Raw genomic sequence first — 19,074 nt, forward strand, 5'->3', positions numbered from 1 at the left:
GGCGGAGTTGGTTAAGCATTCAGCTCTTGGTTTGGGCTCAGGTCAGATTATTTTGGGGTCCTGGGAATGGGACTGCATTGGGTTCTGCGCTCAGCCTGGCCTCTGCTTGGGACTCTTTCTCCCTCTCCTTCTGCCTCTCCCCCTTTTACTCTTTCTCTCAAATAAATCTCAAAAAAAAAAAAAAAAAAAAGAAGAAGAAGAAGAGAAAAAAAGGAGAATGCTTTAAGTACATTCTTTGTATTGTTAACTTGTGATTTTAATCTAATTTATTTTGAAATCCCATTAATCATTGTTACTTAGTATATGCTTAGACTTCACAACATATTTACTAATTTTATCTCATTCTGTCTTTCCAGGTTCAATTTACTTCTTGCTACCATACATCCTTTAGAAATTCCCTAGTGAGTCTATGAAAGAAAAAAGTGGACAGTATTGAATTTATATCCAAAGGCAGGCTTAGGACCCCATTTCCTCTTTTACTGAGATTCAAGGCCTACTCTGTTCCTAGGCACTTGTCATCATGAACCTGCCCCTCTTGTTCTGTTTTTTTTTTTTTTTTTTTTCAGTGCTTTGTGTATAGAAAGTAGGCTTTCTGGGCGCCTGGGTGGCTCAGTTGGTTAAGCAACTGCCTTTGGCTCGGGTCACGATTCCGGAGTACCGGGATTGAGTCCTGCATCGGGTTCCCACCTCCATGGGGAGTCTGCTTCTCCCTCTGTCTCCTCTCTCATGCGCTCTCTCAAATAAAATCTTAAAAAAAAAAAAAAAAAAAAGTGGGGAAGAAAAAAAGAAAGTAGGCTTTCCCATCTGCTCTTTTAACCATAGACTACTTCCATGCCTTTGGTGTCTATTACCGAGTGGAGGCATATAAACAAGACAAGGCATTCTTGGGATGTGACAAGGGAGAGATGCAGAAACATGATCCAGAAAGGTGAGCTGGAAAAGGAAGAAGGACACAGTGTGAAATGGGACCTCCCTTCTCGCCATATACTAATATAGTAATCTGATTTTACCTCTGCCTTTACTTACAGGAAAACCAGGGTCTGTGGACATGAGGAACTCTTTCCTTTGTATGGGTTCTCCTAAGCACTCACTACTTAGATATCAAATCACTGTCTAGACAGGACAGTTCATTCAAGAAGTTTAGAGTTATTTAATTCAAGAGAATATATTTACGTTTGTGGGGATGAGAAAGGAGATACTAAATGAAATACCCAATTAATAAGTGAACATTATTTAGGGCGCCTGGGTGGCTCAGTGGGTTAAAGCCTCTGCCTTCGGCTCAGGTCATGGTCCCAGGGTCCTGGGATCGAGGCCCGCATCGGGCTCTCTGCTCAGCGGGGAGCCTGCTTCCTCCTCTCTCTCTCTGACTGCCTCTCTGCCTACTTGTGATCTCTCGCTCTGTCAAATTAATTAATTAATTAATTAATTAAAAAAAGAAAAAAATAAGTGAACATTATTTAAAATTAGAAGAACATGGAGAAGGCACAGGTTTATCTGGTGAGAATAAAAGGAAATGACCAGTTATGTGAAGGGGAATCATATCTCCACGAAGTTTCAAGATGGGAAAATGCTCATATATTCTAGAGGGAAAAAGTATTTCAGAAAAGAGAGAAGAAACATCTTACCTGAGGCATGGCTTTAAGATTTGCAAGAAAGGACCTTTTGCTCTTTCGGATTCTTTGTTAGAAAAGTGAACAAGGGAGCCACAAGAGAGGTAAAAGAAGCAATGTTAAACCCTACTTATCATAAGAACTTCCATAATAACTTGGTTAAATCTGCCTAGTTAAGTAGTAAACATTTACTATTAAGTATTAAGAATCACTGTGTTAAAAATTCAGTAATACAGGTTTGAGTAATAGAGAAGAAACTGATTATGTACTTCTCTGCACTGCAGGCTCGTCATACGGAATAAATTTTTCCTTTAAAGTTTCAAATATTAATTTTTACAGCAATTTTTTTTTTTTTAGAGAATAAGACTGTGACTAGAAGTATTGCAGAGTATCTAGAGTGTCTGAAAAATTATTAAATCACCATGATTTCATCTAGGAAAAGGGGGGGGAACCTCTCAAATCTGTTAAAAGCACATAGTGATAAAAAATAGTTTAAAAAGTGTTTATCTTGTGTGCTACTACTGAATCCTGGTCATTTCTTCATTATTATTATTATTATTGTTATTTTAAAATTTTCCTAGTCAGTTCAACACATTAGGATTTGCTAATAGTGTTCCAAGTATGTAATCCTCTCATCTGTAAATTTACCTCTTACTTTCCTATTCTGTTTTAAAAAATAACGTGTAAGTTCATTGTTTACAATGTGATGATTTGAAACATGTATATATTATGAAATGATTACCACTATAAGGTTAGTTAACACTTCAATCCTCTCATATAATTATCTTTTTTGTTTTTGTGGTGATAATGTTTAAGATCTAATCTCTTAACTTTCAAGTACATAATATACAGTATTGTTAATTATAGTCACCATATTGTACATTAGATTCTTTAGAACTTACTCATCTTTTGTATCCTTTGACTAGTATCTCTTCATTTCTCCCACCCTTCTAACCCTTCGGCAATTACCAGTTTGGTTTTTTAGATTTCACATGTAAGGGAGATCATACAATATTTGTCTTTCTCTGACTTAGCATATGACCTCAAGGTCGATCTGTGTTGTCACAAATGGCATGATGTACTTCATTTTAAAGGCTGAATAATATTCTGTTGCATATATATACGTATTTGCTTCATTGATTCATCCATCAGTGGATACTTAGATTGTTTCCGTGCCTTGGCTATTGTGAAGAATGCTGCAGTGAGTATGGGACTGCAGATATTTCTTCAATATCTTGTTTTCATTTCCTTTGGATAGCTCTATACTGCTATTTTACTTGATTTTCTTAGAAACAGTCATAATTCCGCAAGCAGAATCAAGATGACACATACCTGACTAGACACAGTGCTTCTCAATTATTCATTAATACCATGTACACAGTTATCTCATTTCACAGTCACCGTGGAATATACAAAATCATGATAAGAGTTTGTACAGACACCTTCAGTTTCCTATCTCATCCACTTCACAAAACCACAATCCCACGGACCTTACATAACTCCACTAAGCCCATCTCATAATTCCATACAAGAATACCAAATCTTTGAAACCACTTACTGCATAGACACAATGAGCTTCAAACACACGTCACTAACAGTTATTCTGCAAGGTTTATCAACTTCTTAGAAAGCTAAATATAGGGGCACCTGGGTGGCCAGTGGGTTAAGGCCTCTGCCTTGGGTGGGGTCGTGATCCCAGAGTCCTGGGTTCCAGCCCCACCATCGAGCCCCTCTCGGGGCTCTCTGCTCGGCGGGCAGCCTGCTTTCCCCCGCCCCCTCTGCCTGCCTCTCTGCCTGCTTGTGACCTCTCTCTCTCTCTCTGTCAAATAAATAAATCAATCTCAAAAAGGTTAAATATAAACTGACCTATTACCCAGCATTTTTTTTTTTTCTAGGTATTTACCCAGGAGAAATGGAAACGTGCCAGCTTTATTCATAATATATAAAACCTGGAAATACAACAAGTGTTCACCAAGAGAAAAACGAATAAACAAACTGTGGCATATTCATACAACTGAATGTTGTCCATAAACAAAAAGAATGAACCACACAACATTAATAAACCTTACAAAACTGGGATGTGCAAAAGGAGACATATGTAATTGCAGAACTGACAAAACTAAATTACGGCGACGTATCTCATAACTATGGCTGTTTCTGTTGTGAGACTGACTGGAAAAGGACACCAGAGAACTTCCTGGAAGTGATGGTATAAAACCCGCACCAGGGCAGGAATACACATACTTAGCCTCTGCTGTGTGCCAGATGCCATTCTGGGTGCTGGGGCTTTCTCAAGGGGCAAAACCGACAACAAAACTCGTCACCCTCTGATTCACGACCCCGGACCTGCGGTACCGCAACATGCAGGCCTGAGGGAAGAGAAACCTCCATAGGCTCCCCGTTCTCGTCTCAGCTATTTCCGCCCAAACTGCGGTACCCATTCAGCCTTTCTTGGCCCGATCGCCCTCAGCACGGATTTCCGATTCCTTCCTGGTCCTCCTACGCCAGGTTTCAGATTATTTCCTTTCTCCTCAACGCTCTGGGATTGGGGATTCCGCTTCTCTCCTGGTCCTCCCGGACACTGGCTTCTTCCATCATCCTCTTCGCCCCGCCTCCGGCTGGGTTCCGCTTCCCTTTTCCTCATTTCCCCAACCAGGTTTCCAGTTACTTCCTCGGCTGGGGCTCTGGTTCAACCCAGGACCCCACCTCGCTCTCAAAGAATCAGCCGGCTCTTCGGCGTCTGAGGGGCCGCCGGTGGCAACCGTCCTCCGCCCAGGAGAACCGGCCCGCGCACCCTGTAACTCCCAGGACTCTCCCGGGGGTGGCGCGGACTTTGCGACCGTTGCCCTCCCGGTTGCGCTCGAAAACCGGGACATTTTCAGTGTTGGACTACGTTTCCCACAGGCCCCAGGGACACGAATGAACTTCGACTTTTGGTTCCCCTTCCGGTATCGTCGTGGTTATTTATTGGAGTACGCCTGGTGAGTTGAGCTGACCCAGGTCGCGTTGCGGGAGCGGCTCTCGGTGTGGAGGCCCTAAGCTCCGCGGGCGCGGGGTGGGGCGGGTGGAGCCAGGGGGCTCGTTCCCGGCGTGAACCCGGGAGGACGTTGGTGTTACTGTGACGAGTTCATTGTGGGGTGTTAGTGCACGCGCGCGCACGCGTGTGAGTGAGAGTGTGTGACGATTGGGCTAGTGGGACTATCAGTACAGTCTCCGGTGATGTGGGTGTCCGATACTGGGACCGAGTGATCTGTGACAGCTCGGTTGTACTCAGTTTGAACGAAGTGGGTGTGGGTTTTTGTTTTCCCCAGTAAACCTGTAGAAGTTTGAAGTTTTGTTGTTGTTGTCGTTGTTGTTTTGATGAGCTTGTAAGAGTGTGTAAAACAGTTTTTTTTTTAATATGTGTATCACCTTGTCCTCAGTACCCAGCCTGGTGCTCAACACAGAGGGGACATTTGTGAAGTGAGTGTTGCCCACCCAGGATCCACTCTAAGTTCCATGGTTCCTTGGAACGTGTTTCCCTGGATTCAACTCTGTTCTTACACCCTAGGGCCAGTTTGATCTAGCTGTAGAGAACTAGGCATCAGAGGGGAAGTCATTGATTTCATGCCTAGAATGAAAGTTCCAAGCAGGACTGTACATCTGAAGTCATGGGATGAGAATTTAGCCTTGCGCTTGACTTCAAGACAGACTTCTGGGAAGACATGAGGGGAGGGGCACAGGGTAAAGGATTTCTTCCTGAGCCAACCTCTTTTGACACACCGGAGGGCATTTACATGTTTCAGAACCACACCTGTGCCCCCTAGAAACTGCTGTGAACTTAGATTCCAGCATTGGTTACAGGTGATGTTGACCTGTTTTTCTGATATTGGTAAAAGTCAGCAGTATCCTAGTTACCTCTTACTTCCACCTGGGCGTATGTGTGATGGGTAATGGATTATGTCAGATGGTGGACAGTGTGTTCTTACTTAGCCTGTCCAGGGTCTCAAGAGTTTCTTCTTGGTCCTGTAGTTCTGCAAGAGAAGCCCCCTGAAGTGGAGGAAAGCGCTGCCACTTAAAAGCCTGTTCAAGGTCAGTTCATGTTTATTTTTCTGTTATGTATATTTATTTTACAGAACGTTAAATATTTGCTGTCGTTCTAAATGTTAAGACCTAATTGTGAGCTGTCCATTTACCTGGTCCCTAGGTTGCTCCTTCCCAATTAATAACAGGACCATAGGGATGAGTCCCCTTCTCTTCCAGTGCCTTTGCAAATGCCTTTTTCCTTCTAGTTAATATTCACATTGCTGTTGGTTTATTCAATTTCCCCATGTGCTCTTTTCTTTCCAAAGGATGGTACAGAAATAGAACTAGTTGAACTCTTCAAGGATAAACTAAGGACTTATTTTAGAATGTGTGTTGTCAAGGAGAGACTGGTGGTTAGGTAGAATAAAACACCAGATAACCTTAGATTTTATTCATAGACTTGATTTTCAAAGTCAGGAAGACATTTTAGGAGTAGGAATATGATTGGAGTTTTGTGAAGAGTGGTTCGTGTGAAGAAGGGCAGGGAGTTTTTCCTGAGAGTCCATGAGATTTGAATGGTGATGATTATGTCTTGAGATTTGGCAGTATGACTCTCTTTCAGACCACGAAGTGGTATAGACTGCGAGAGGCAGCCTGGTATGTGGGTATTTGAGTTAGAAGCAGCATCTTCTGATGGAAATACAATGCAGGCCACTTGTGTAATTTAAACATTTCTTTTGCACACATTTGAGAAGGTTAAACAGTTGAAATTAAGTTGGATAATATAACTTATTTTAACCAATATATCTAAAATATCATTTCAACATGTAATAATATAAATAAGTGGAAATATTTTAAATTCCTATCTTCATACTAAGTTTTCAAGGTCTGATACATATTTTACTGTTATAGCACTTCTCAGTTTGAATGCTAAATTTTTTTTTTTAAGATTTTATTTATTTATTTGACAGAGAGAAATCACAAGTAGGCAGAGAGGCAGGCAGAGAGAGAGGAGGAAGCAGGCTCCCTGCTGAGCAGAAAGCCCGATGTGGGGCTCGAACCCAGGACCTGGGATCATGACCTGAGCCGAAGGCATCGGCTTAACCCACTGAGCCACCCAGGCGCCCCTGAATGCTAAATTTTCAGTGGTTATGGTAAAGTGTAGTTTTATCAAAACAAGACCAGTGCTCTAACCCCTGAGCTATGGAGCCCAGTTTTATCAAAAGTTTTATCAAAACAATAAAACAAAAAAATAAAGTTGTGTTTAATTGAAAAACATTTTATACTGCTTTTGTATTTGAATTAAAAATTAAAATGGAAAATTCAGTTCCTTGCTCACTCTAGCCACATTTCAAGGATTTCAGTAGTTATTAGTCTTTATGTTTTATAATTTTATGTTTTAAAATGTAGATAATGATCATATTAAGGCTTGTTTTTGTAAAGATTGGATACATTAATCTGGGCACAGCCCTAGAGCACTTAATAACAGTCTTGCACTTAACAAGTACTCAAGAAACAAAACTGTCGTTATGTGAAGATTCTAAGTATTCACTGTAAATTTTCTATAAATCAAGAACAGTGAAAATATAAAATTAATTTTGATGAGCATTTATTTTTAAAGGTTTTATTTATTTGTTTGACAGAGAGAGAGACAATGAGAGCAGGAATACAAGCATGGGGAGTGGGAGAGGGAGAAGCAGGCTTCCCACCAAACAAGGAGCCCAATGTGGGGCTCGATCCCAGGACCCTGGAACACGACCTGAGCTGAAGGCAGATGCTTAACGACTGAGCCACTCCGGCACCCCTTGATGAGCATTTAGAAGAATCTTTGAAAATCACATTTGCTGATGTCCTACAGTAGAATTTAACCTAGGGACACCTGGGTGGCTCAGTCCGTTAAGGGAATGCCTTTAGCTCAGGTCATGATCCCAGGGAGCATGGGACTCCCTCCTTAGTGGGGAGTCTGCTTCTCCCTCTCCACTCTCCCCCAGCTCCTGTTCGCTCACTTTCTCTCAAAATAAATTGGGGGGAAAAAAAAACACAACAAAATAGTTCTTAACCTAAGGCAAATTGATTCTATTTTTGTTCTCACAGGGACCATAAATCTCTTGAAATTCTATTCAAAATCATTCAATATAATGCCTAACATTTTTTATTTTTATTTTTGGTTTGTTTTATTTGCAGAGTATCTTTAATTTCTTGGGGTCACATGAAACATATATGAAAGTTAAAAACTAAGTTAATCACATTCCATAAATGTGATATAATACCATATAGGTAAGAAAAACTATGTAGTCTTAAAAAGGAAAATGATATTAATATTATACAATATATTTACATAGGAAGAAGAATACTCCAAATTGCTAATATTCTGTATGAATCAGTTTTACTAAGACTGCATTTGTAAACAATCTTGTAAGAATATATCTAAAATATCACTCGAATAATAAAGGAATGAAGGCATGTATAAGCACATACTCTGTACGAAACACATTTTTGCCTCATTTACACATTTTCTTATTTAGTCTTTTTAATAAAATTCAGGAAAACTGAGCCAAAATTCAAGTAAATTTGAAGATCTAATTGGCTTTACTGATTTCATGAATCAGGCAGCATCCCATTTAACAAATAGTAGGGCGCTCCACTGAGCTGAACAAAAGGAAGGTTTTAAAAGGCAGAGAGGGCATTAAAAATTTTTTTTAGCAAGGAATGCATTGTTTAAGCAGGGTTAACCTCCTAAAGAGAGCTGACGGCGTCCATCAGTAAAGTTCATAGTTTTGACCAGAAAATTCCATGTTGACTGGTTAAAGGTTACATTCCTTGGGGGTTGAAATTGCAGTTAGGTTAGGTATTAAGTCTCGGTTTACTGACATAGGGCCTAACCTATGTGATGCTATTTTGGGTCTGTGGCTTTCTTTTTAACAATTCCTCTCCTTTGATCAGCTTAACTGAGAGATCAGAATTTAACACATTAGCACAATTCGCTACCACTTGTTAGTTCTTGCCACTTTTGGTGATTCTTTGTGCCGCATTCACGGGTCCTGACTTTTGGCTTTATCTCTGATATTCATAGGTTACAACTTTAGGTTCACAGTTTTTAAGTCAGTCATCCTCTTTTTTTCCCTTGTGATATTCATTTGGTTAGTGGTTAGTGGCTGCAAACGTGCACCTAATGCTTTTGAGAGAATATAAAGCATCCAGGAGATTATTATGATGACTGTAAGTGGGATAATTCTCAATGTTAGGGGTGCACTTTGAAGCCATGATCCCCAAGACCCAGACAAATCAAACTCAAGTCAAAGATAGGGACGCCTGGGTGGCTCAGTTGGTTAAGCAGCTGCCTTTGGCTCAGGTCATGATCCCAGCGTCCTGGGATCGAGTCCCACATCGGGCTCCTTGCTCAGCAGGGAGCCTGCTTCTTCCTCTGACTCTGCGTGCCACTCTGTCTGCCTGTGCTCGCTCTCTCTCTCTGACAAATAAATAAATAAAATCTTTAAAAAAAAAAAAAAGTCAAAGATAAACTCCTGTGGAGGGGCGCCTGGGTGGCTCAGTGGGTTAAAGCCTCTGCCTTGGGCTCAGGTCATGATCCCACGGTCCTGGGATTGAGCCCTGCATCGGGCTCTCTGCTCCACGGGGAGCCTGCTTCCTCCTCTCTCTGCCTGCCTCTCTGCCTACTTGTGATCTCTGTCTGTCAAAAAAATAAATAAAATATAAAAAAACAAAAAAAAACAAAAAAGAAAATAAACTCCTGTGGAAGGCATCATCTTTTTAAGTGGCTTTTTTGGTGATCTTATGTAATTGATTTCTACCTCCCCAGGAGTGTTAATCCACGTATAGCAGGTGGTGTTGTACACAGCACAGATACCTCCTTGCTCAGCTAAAAGATAATTGAGAGTTACGCCGTTATTGAGAACAACTTTGTCTAGGCCAGCCCTCTCAGGTCCCCTTCCTCTTTGGGAGCTTTGTACTGTCACTTTGCTATCCCTCAATAAACCTTGCTTTGATGCCTCAAAAAAAAAAAGAACTTTTTTCTTGAGAGTCTAAAGGTTTTTTTTGGACAGTTACTGCTTTAGCAGCAGATTCTGCAAAAATTTCAAGAACTAAGAAGTTAGCTTCATTTATATCAATCCCTAACCACTAAGGATAGGAACCTGCCAAAACAAGTGAATCTTGAATCATGAGTGCCTCCTTGTAGATCCTTTATAACTTGATGATGGAAATTCAGATGTCTTATTTTACTTATGAAAAGTTAGGGGCACAGTTAGATTTTCTCCTCACCTGAAATAAAAGGGCCTAAATTCCAAAGGTTACCCCTTCTGCCCCCAGTAATGGCCTGGAGGTAAAGATGAGGGTGTTCTCTTTCTAGGCCAATGCCAAAGAAAAGAAAAGGAACAGAAGGAGAAAGGGTTTCATATGTAGTTAAAGTATGAAGTATTGATTTGTAGTCTTGGGTGAAAGCAGTCTACCTTGATGTCAGCTACTTCTCTTCCTTGTCAATTTTATTTATAAATCTCCAGCATCTGGGGCGCCTGGGTGGCTCAGTGGGTTAAGCCGCTGCCTTCGGCTCAGGTCATGATCTCAGAGTCCTGGGATCGAGCCCCGCATCGGGCTCTCTGCTCAGCGGGGAGCCTGCTTCCTCCTCTCTCTGCCTGCCTCTCTGCCTGCTTGTGATCTCTCTGTCAAATAAATAAATAAAATCTTTAAAAAAAAAAAAAATCTCCAGCATCTGTATGCCATCAAGTGTCATGTGGAACCTTCTTTAGTTGTGTGATGTATACCCAAGGCTCAATACCTTCTAGTTTTGTAGCAGTGTTAGTGGTTAGGAGCACTTGGTAAGTAATGCCCTCTTTACAACTGGCTCAGGGCTTTTTCTGATGATTGTTGGAGAATACCCAATTACCAGGCTCTTTACTGACAAACCACACCCTTTGAACTGGGATCCAGGAAGGCTTCTTTACCTATAGATGGTAAGTGTGAGCCTAAGACATTAGAGACATTAGAGTAGCTGGTCATACTAGCATGAGACAATAAAGGATCAGCAGAAGGTCGTATACTGATAGGATTTCAAGAAGTTTATAAGGTCTGGGGCACCTGGGTGGCCCAGTGGGTTAAGCCTCTGCCTTCAGCTCGGGTCGTGATCTCAGGGTCCTGGGATCGAGTCCCACATCGGGCTCTCTGCTCTGCAGGGAGCCTGCTTCCTCCTCTCTCTCTCTCTGCTTGCCTCTCTGCCCACTTGTGATCTCTCTCTGTCAAATAAATAAAATCTTAAAAAAAAAAAAAGGAGTTTATAAGGTCTTTGTTAAGGCTTGTATGATTTGTCCAATGAAGTGGGTGTCTCGATCACTGCAGATCGTGGACTGTATATACCCCAAATGGGAAACACACTTGTTAATAATATTTTTCTTTGCCACTTTGAGACCTTGTGACGTGTGAAGGCTTTAAGGGAAAACACACGTACAATAACAATCCGTACTGACTGGCAGCTGAATGACAGTTACTTGCAGGTATTCAAAGGGTCCAGAGGGAGGGTCTGAGGCCTCTGGGGACAAAAATCGTTTTTCAGGATTATGGACCTGACGGATCAGGCATTGGCAGACTGTTTTTGCAGTTTTACAGATGTGTCCCCACCAGTGTCTTATTAATAATGAGTCATCCTAAGTGCCCTGTGGGAGGTAAAGGAAAGCAAAAGACAAAATACAGGGTTTGCCAAGGAGTGGGGAAAAACTAAGGCGCTATTGTGGGTTTCCCATACCACTGAGTGCTCTTTTAATTTATAGCCGTTGTGTACCCATCTTGAGTTCTTTGATTTAGGAGGAAACTGTTGCTGTGTTTCAGGTACCTCAGGATGGCAAAAGTATGGCAATGAGGGGCCATTTTTGCAAAAGCAGAATTGATTTTTATCCACACGTGTCACAATCTTTATGATGCGTTGCTGCTATCTTTGACGAAAGCCAGCTTGAGCACATTATAAAATTTCTTTCCAAGGATTCTTTCCCAACAAATCTATCACTTTGTTTTTTACATCACTTTGTTTTTTAGATTTTGCCTTATGTTTTCCTTCTTTAAATAACCAGCCTTTAGGACAACTTCTTTTCCTTAACAAAAATGTATTTCCATTACTCATGCTTTTTCTTAGCAAAAACACACGTCTTTCTTTCTTTGCATGCAGAGTTGTTGCCCTTATTTTTTCTTGTAGTCTTAACTACATTTATTAGCATTCTTAGCTCTTAGAAACTTTAATTTCTAGTGAAAATTAAGTAGTAAGCAAATATGAACTGTCTGGTATACCAGCAATCTTTAGATTTGCAAATTTATGAACGTATTACATAAATTCTCGAGCCATACGCCTTTTAAAATTTTCCAGTGTAGCATTAACACATCCATAGATCTTTTAGTTTCCCCGTAATAAGAAGCCAAAAGTAGCTAAATCTGTTAAGTGATTAATATTTCAGTATTTATCTTATTTAGAAATGATCTAGATATTTAGTGAATTAAACTTCACTCATTTAACCTAACTAAGCAAAACTTTAATTTTTAGGTTACCATAAAGACTTGAAAACTAACTAGACATTAATATTATTGAAAACTGCATTTACGGGGCACCTGGGTGGCTTGGTTGGTTGGGTGTCTGCCTTGAGCTCCGGTCGTGGTCCCGGGGGCGTGGGATCGAGCCCCGTGTCGGGCTCCCTGCTCGGCTGGAGGCCTGCTTCTCTCTCTCCCACTCCCCCTCCCTCTCTAGCTCATTCTCTCTCTCGCTGTGTCAAATAAATAAATTAAATCTTAAAAAAAAAAAAGCTGCATTTACGAAGTTTATCTTGTTTCCATGTTTAATTCACATGTTTGTTTTTAACTATTATGTTTAGATTACCTACAAAAACTTTATTAAACATTAGACAAAGCCACTGTCTCGAGCTATTATTATTTTTTATTGTTTTGTATTTTACTTCCGGTAATAGCAACATAGTTAACTATAAAGTGACATATTAATTTCAGGCGTACAGTATAGTGATTCAGCAATTTTGTACATTGCTCAGTGCTCATCCTGGCAAGTGGTACTCTTTAATGCCCATCACCTATTTCACCCATCCCCTCCCTCCCAGCTCCCCTCTGGTAACCATCAGTTCTCTGTAGTAAGGAGTTTGTTTCTTGGTTTGTCTCTTAATCTTTTTTTTTTTTAATTCCTTTGCTCATTTGTTTCTTAAATTCCACATATGAGTGAAATTGTCTTTCTCTTATTTCTTTATCCATTCATCTGTTGATGAATGTTTCCATAATTTGGCTATTATAAATACTGTTGGAGTAACCATCGGGGTGCATGGATCCCTTTGAATTAGTGTTTTTATTTGACAGACAGAGATCACAAGTAGACAGGCAGGCAGAGGAGGGGCGGGGGAAGCAGGCTCCCTGCTGAGCAGAGAGCCTGATGCTAGACTCCATCCCAGGACCCTGAGATCATGACTTGAGCCGAAGGCAGAGGCTTAACCTACTGAGCTACTCAGGTGCCCCTGATCACTAGTTTTAATCTTTTGAGGAACCTCCATATGGTTTTCCACAGTGGCTGCACCAGTCTGCACTCCCAGCGCAAGAGGAAGGATTCCTTTTTCTCCACATCCTCACCAACACTTACTGTGTTTTTGATTTTAGCTATTCTGCCCAGTATGAGTTGATATCCCATTATAATTTATTGGATTTACATTTCCCTGATGGTCAGTGATGTTGAGCATCCTTTCATGTGTCTGTAGGCCATCTGTAAGTCTTTGGAGAAATGTCTGTTAATGTCTTCTGCCATTTTTTAATTGGATTATTTGTTTTTTGGGTATTGAGCTGTATAAGTTCTTTATATATTTGGGATACTAACCTTTTATACATATGTCATTTGCAAATATCTTCTCCCATTCAATTGTCTTTTACTTTTCTTGATTATTTCCTTTGCTGTGCAGAAGCTTTTTATTTTGATGGAGTTTATGCCTCAGGAGACATATTTCTATTATGATGGAGTATATGCCTCAGGAGCAGCATTCGATCCTAGAAAAATAGTGCTATAGCACACGTCAGAGAAATTACCGCTTAAACTCTTTTCTAGGATTTTTATGGTTTCAGGTTTCACATTTAGGTCTTTAATCCATTTTGAGTTTATTTTTTGTATGGTGTAAGAAGTGGCCCAGTTTCTTTCATTCGCATGTTGCTGTCTAGTTTTCCCAACACCATTTGTTGAAGAGACTATCTTTGTCTCATTGGATAGTCTCTTTTCTCTTGTCGAAGATTAAGTGGTCATATAGTTATGGGTTTATTTCTGGCTTTCTATTATGTTTCACTGATCATTGTCTGTTTTTAAGCAAGACCATACTGTTTTGAATACTATAGCTTTATAATATAACTTGAAGTCTGGAATTGTGATACTTCCAGTCTGTTGTTCTTTTTCAAGATTACTTTGGCTATTTAGGGTCTTTTGTGCTTCCATTCAAATTTTAGGATTGTTTGTTCTAGTTCTGTGAAAAATGCTGTTGGTATTTTGGATAGGGATTGCATTAAATCTGTAAATTCCTTTGGGTAGTATAGACATTTTAACAGTAATTGTTTTTCCATCATGAGCAAGGAATGCCTTCACATTTCTTTGTGTCATCTTCAGTTTCTTGTATCATTGTTTTCTACTTTTCAGAATACAAGTATTTTACCTCTATACTTAAGTTTATTACTAGTATTTTTCTTCTTTTCATTGCAGCTTTAAATAGAATTATTTTTAAAATTTCTCTTTCTCCTGAGTGTGGAGAAAAGCAGCAGATTTCTGTCCATTGATTTTGTATTCAGTTCTGGTAGTTTTTTGGTGGAGTCTTTAGGGTTTTCTATATATAGTATCATGTCATCTGCAAATAGTGAAAGTTATACTCTTTTCCTTACTGATTTGGATGCTTTTTATTCCTTTGTCTGATTGCTATGGCTAAGCCTTCTGTACTATATTGAATAAAAGTGGTGAGAGTGGACATCCTTATCTTGTTTCTGATCTTAGAAAAGCTTTCAGTTTTTCCCTACTGAGTGTGATGTTAGCTGTGGGTTTTTCATGGCCTTTATTATGTTGAAGTATTTTTCCTAAACCTAGTTTGTGGAAGGTTATCACGAATGGATGTTGTACTTTGTCAGGTGTTTTTTTAGCATCTGTTGAAATGATCATATGGTTTTTATTCTTTCTCTTATTGATGTGATATACCACACTGATTGATTTGCAAATATGGAACCACCTTTGCAGCCCAGGACTAAATCCCCCTTCATCATGGTGAATTATCTGTAATGTATTGTTGGAGTTGGTTTGTTAATATTTTGTTGATGATTTTTGCATGTACGTTCATCAGAGATAATTGGCCTATAGTCCTCTTTTTGTGGTGTCTGTTTGGTTTTGGTATCAGGGTAATGCTGGCCTCATAGAAAGAATTTGAATGTTTTCCTTCTTTGTCCATGTTTTGAAATAGTTTGAGAAGTGTATTAACTCTTCCCTAAATGTTTGGTCAAATTTGCCTATGAAGCCATCTGGTCCTGGACTTCTGTTTGTTGGGAGGTTTTTTTCATTCCTGATCCAATTTCATTGCTAGTAATTGTTTTGTTCAGATTTTCTATTTCTTCCTGCTTCAGTTTTGGTAGGTTATATATTTCTAGGAATTTATCCATTTCTTGTAGGTTATCCAATTCGTTGGCATATAATTTTTCATAATATTCTGTTACAATTGTTTGTATTTCTGTGCCATGGGTTGTTATTTCTCTACTTTTATTTGTGGGTTGTTGTTTGTTTGTTTGTTTGTTTGTTTGTTTTTTGAGTCCCTTTTTTTAGATGATTCTTCCTAGAGACTTATCAATTTTATTGATCTTTTCAAAGAAACAGCTCCTGGTTTCACTAATCTGTTCTTTTGGTTTTGTTTCTGATTTTAGTTTCTAGATCACTCATTTCTGCCCTAATCTTCATTTCTTCATTATTCTTTCCTTCTGTGGGTTTTGGATTTTGTTTGTTCTTTTTCTAGCTCCTTTCGTTGTAAGGTTAGGTTATTATCTGGGATTTTTCTTATTTCTCAAGGTAGGCTTGTATTGCTTTAAACTTCCCTCTTAAAACTGCATTTCCTGAATCCCCCAAATTTCAGACCATTGTTTTTTTATTTTCATTTGTTCCTATATAATTTTGATTTCTTCTTTGGTTTTTTTGCTTGACCCATTCATTGTTCAGTAGCATGTTATTTAGCCTCCGTGTATTTGTGCTCTTTCCTGATTTTTTTTCTTGTGGTTGATTTCCAGTGTCATAGTTTTGTGGTCAGAAAAGATGCATGGTATGACTTCAGTTTTTGTGAATTTGTTGAAACATGTTTTGTGTCCTAATATGTGATCTGTTCCAGAGATTGTTCCATGAGCACTTGAAAAGAATGTGTATTCTTGTGTTTCAGGATGGAATGTTCTGAATATTTCTGTTAAAACCATCCACTATCCAGGGCATCATTCAAAGCTGTGTTTCCTTTTTGATTTTCTCTTTGGATGATCTGTCCATTGACGTAAATGGGGTGTTAAAGTTCCCTACTATTACTGTATTACTATCAGTTCCTTTATGTTTGTTTTTAGCTGTTTTATGTATTTGGATGCTAACATGTTGGGTGCATATTTATAGTTATTATATCCTCTTGCTGAATGGTTCCCTTTATTATTATACAGTGTCCTCCTTTGTCTCTTGTTGCAGTCTTTATTTTAAAGTCTGTTTTGTCGATAAGTATTTGTACCTTGGCTTTCTGTTGACATCCATTTACATGATAAATATTTCTCCATACCCTCGCTTTCAATCTGCAGGTGACTTTCGGTCTGAAATGAGTCTTGGGGTGCCTGGGTGGCTCAGTGGGTTAAGCCTCTGTCTTCAGTTCAGGTCATGATCTCAGGGTCCTGGGAATGAGCCCCGCATTGGGCTCTCTGCTCAGCAGGGAGCCTGCTTCCCCCCTCTCTCTGCCTGCCAGCTTCTCTGCCTACTTGTGATCTCTTGCTCTGTCAGATAAATATATAAAATCTTTATAAAAAATAAAAAATAAAAAAAAATAAAATGAGTCTTGTAGGCATATAAATGGGCTTTTTTTTAAAAATTCCATTACCCTATGTCTTTTGATTGTGGAGCATTTACTCCATTTACATTCAAAGTAATTACTGATAGATATGTATTTGTTGCTATTTTGTTACTTGTTTTGTGGTTATTTTTGTAGGTTTTCTCTGATCCTTCTCTTGCCCTCTTTCATGGTTTGCTGGCTTTCTTTAATGATATAGTTAGGTTCCTTTCTCTTTATTCTTTGCCTATCTATTACTAGTTTTTGATTTGTTGTTATCATTTGGTATGTACATAACATCTTCTGCAAAAAGAAGTCTATCTAAAGTTGATGATCACTTAAGTTTGAAACTATTTACTCCTCTCCTTCCTATCCCGACATTTTAGGTATATGATGTAATGTTTTACATTCTTTTATTTTATAAATCCATTGACTGATTTTTTATAGATATACTTATTTTACAGCTTTTGTGTTTCATGCTTTTCATACTCTTACTTATGGTCTTTTCCACTCAAAGATTCCCTTTAATATTTCTTGTAGAGCTGGTTTAGTGGTCATGAACTCCTTTAGTTTTTGTTTTTCTGACAAACTATCTCGCTTCCATTCTGAATGATAGCCTTGCTAGGTAGAGTATTCTTGGCTGCCGGTTTTTTCCCTCTCTGCACTTTGAATATTATCATGCCAGTCCCTTCTAGCCTAGAATATTTCTGCTGAGAAACCCACTGATAGCCTTATAGGGTTTCCCTTGTATATAATTGTCATCTTTTCTCTTGCTGCTTTTAATTTTTTCCTTATCACTACTTTTTGCCATTTTAAATATTTTGTGTCTTGGTGCGAATCTCCTTGTGGTGATTTTGTTGGGGGAATCTCTGTGCCTCCTAGATCTGGATATCTGTTTCCTTCCTGAGATTAAGGAAGTTTTCTGCTCCCTTTTCTCTTCTTCTGGGATTCCTATAATGTGAATGTTATTACACTTCGTGGAGTTGCTGAGCTCCTTTATCTATTCTCATTTGCACTAATTTTTCTCTCACTTGCTTAGCTTGATTTCTTTCCATTACCCTGTCTTCCAGGTCATTAATTCATCTCTCTTCTTCCTGTAGCCTACTATTTATTCCATCAAATGCATTTTTTTTAAAAGATTTTATTTATTTATTTGACAGAGAGAGATCACAAGTAGATGGAGAGGCAGGCAGAGAGAGAGAGAGGGAAGCAGGATCTCCGCTGAGCAGAGAACCCGATGTGGGACTCGATCCCAGGACCCTGAGATCATGACCTGAGCCGAAGGCAGCGGCTTAACCCACTGAGCCACCCAGGCGCCCTCAAATGCATTTTTAATTTCAGTTACTGTGTTTTTCATCTCTGATTTCTTTTTTTTTCTTTAAAGATTTTTATTTATTTGAGAGAGAGAGAGACAGACAGAGTGAGAGAGAATGAGAGGGAAGGTCAGAAGGAGAAGCAGACTCCCCATGGAGCTGGGAGCCTGATGTGGGACTCGATCCCAGGACTCCGGGATCATGACCTGAGCTGAAGGCAGTCGCTTAACCAACTGAGCCACCCAGGCACCCTGATTGTTTCTTTTTTATTTCTGTATAAAGTCTTGTTGAAGTCCTGGATTCTTCTCAAGTGCAGTGAGTCTTTATGATCCTTACTTTAAATTTTCTAAATATCTCCATTTTGCTTAGGTTTATTGGTGTACTTTTTAAAAAAGGTTTTATTTATTTGACAGAGATCACAAGTAGGCAGAGAGGCAGGCAGAGAGAGAGGGGGAAGCAGGCTCCTTGCTGAGCAGAGAGCAGGGCTTGATCCCAGGACCCTGAGATCATGACCTGAGGTAAAGGCAGAGGCTTAATGCACTGAGCCACCCAGGCGCCCCACTATACTTTTTTTTTTGGTTCTTTCATTTGGGACATACTCCTCCGTGTGCTCATTTTGCCCAACTCTCTATGTCTGTTTTGTGTGTTATGAAAGTCAGCTATGTTGCTTTCTCTTGAAAGTAGCGGGTGAAGCATGCATTTTTAAACAAAGTGGTGCTGGTCCTCTTCCAGGGGGTACTTGCAGCTACTCTAGAGACCAGGGAAGCTGGAGTACCGTGCATGGTCACTCAGGTCAGGGGTGCAATTGTACCAAGGTGCCCACATCCTCCACAAGAGGTGAGAAGACTCAGTATTGGCAAGGTTTGTGTCAGTCTCTTGGGGAGGGGACCCACAGTTCAGGGACTGAGAGAGACCTGGCTGGAGGGGGCAGGACGTAGTGTAAGCAAATTAGGTAGTGAACCTGCACTGCCCGGGTTCCCACAATGCTGGGGCCGGGGGAGGGAAATGGTATCTGCCGGCTCCTTTGTTCCTGGAAAAGTCCCCCAGTGACCCCTGAGATTAGTAACTTGCTCTCCCTCATGTACTGCC

General features: G+C 39.8%; 1 protein-coding gene across 6 annotated transcripts in view; it reads left to right on the top strand.

Moving 5' to 3' along the window:
• ZNF260 (zinc finger protein 260) overlaps nucleotides 1–19,074 on the top strand; it is a 120,108-nt gene that overhangs the window by 9,777 nt on the left and 91,257 nt on the right. Inside the window, exons 1-2 of one of the 6 annotated variants that reach the window (XM_047709531.1) lie at nucleotides 3,639–4,591; nucleotides 5,622–5,681. The exons of 1 other annotated variant lie outside the window; for it this stretch is intronic. The gene's annotated coding sequence lies outside the window, so the exon portion shown is untranslated. 4 more of the 6 variants (XM_047709525.1, XM_047709523.1, XM_047709527.1 and 1 more) reach the window with 4 other exon arrangements.

The sequence above is a fragment of the Lutra lutra genome, chromosome 17 (assembly GCF_902655055.1).
Source record: "Lutra lutra chromosome 17, mLutLut1.2, whole genome shotgun sequence".
NCBI lineage: Eukaryota > Metazoa > Chordata > Mammalia > Carnivora > Mustelidae > Lutra > Lutra lutra.